The sequence below is a fragment of the Tarenaya hassleriana genome, unplaced genomic scaffold (genome assembly GCF_000463585.1).
Source record: "Tarenaya hassleriana unplaced genomic scaffold, ASM46358v1 Cleome4573, whole genome shotgun sequence".
In the NCBI taxonomy this organism is placed as follows: Eukaryota; Viridiplantae; Streptophyta; class Magnoliopsida; order Brassicales; family Cleomaceae; genus Tarenaya; species Tarenaya hassleriana.
In genome coordinates, this window is record NW_010967278.1 from 1 (window position 1) to 426 (window position 426).

The window sequence follows — 426 nt, forward strand, 5'->3', positions numbered from 1 at the left end:
TCAGCAACAAGTACAAAACAATACCGACCTTAGCTCAGTTGGTAGAGCGGAGGACTGTAGTTGTGAGCAGGAAAAATCCTTAGGTCGCTGGTTCGAATCCGGCAGGTCGGATATATATCTTTTCGGCGGTGAAATGTTTTTATTTATAGTCTTAGATAACACCATTGTCTTTCGTTATACAAAGCCCCTTAATTACCGAGTGGTAACGGTTAGTTAACATGATGATCTCACTGTCCTCTCGACCTTTATAGGATTTTATTATCGGGGAGGGTTCTTTGTTCTTGTTTCCCAATGCAATGTTCGAATTCTGCCGTTAACGTCTGTCACCGGTTTTTTTTTTTTTCATGTGTGTGTGGAGATGTCGTTATATATAATGGCATTGATTCACCTTGAGTTCAAAAAAAAATGAGAGAATAACTTATTTTA

The 426-nt window shown here is 38.7% G+C and overlaps 1 non-coding gene across 1 annotated transcript; it reads left to right on the forward strand.

Moving 5' to 3' along the window:
* Positions 1-23: 23 nt before the first annotated feature.
* On the forward strand, positions 24-111 carry TRNAY-GUA. The gene is given in 2 exon segments: positions 24-60; positions 76-111. It is a non-coding gene; the product is annotated as a tRNA-Tyr (tRNA).
* The last annotated feature ends 315 nt before the right edge of the window (positions 112-426 follow it).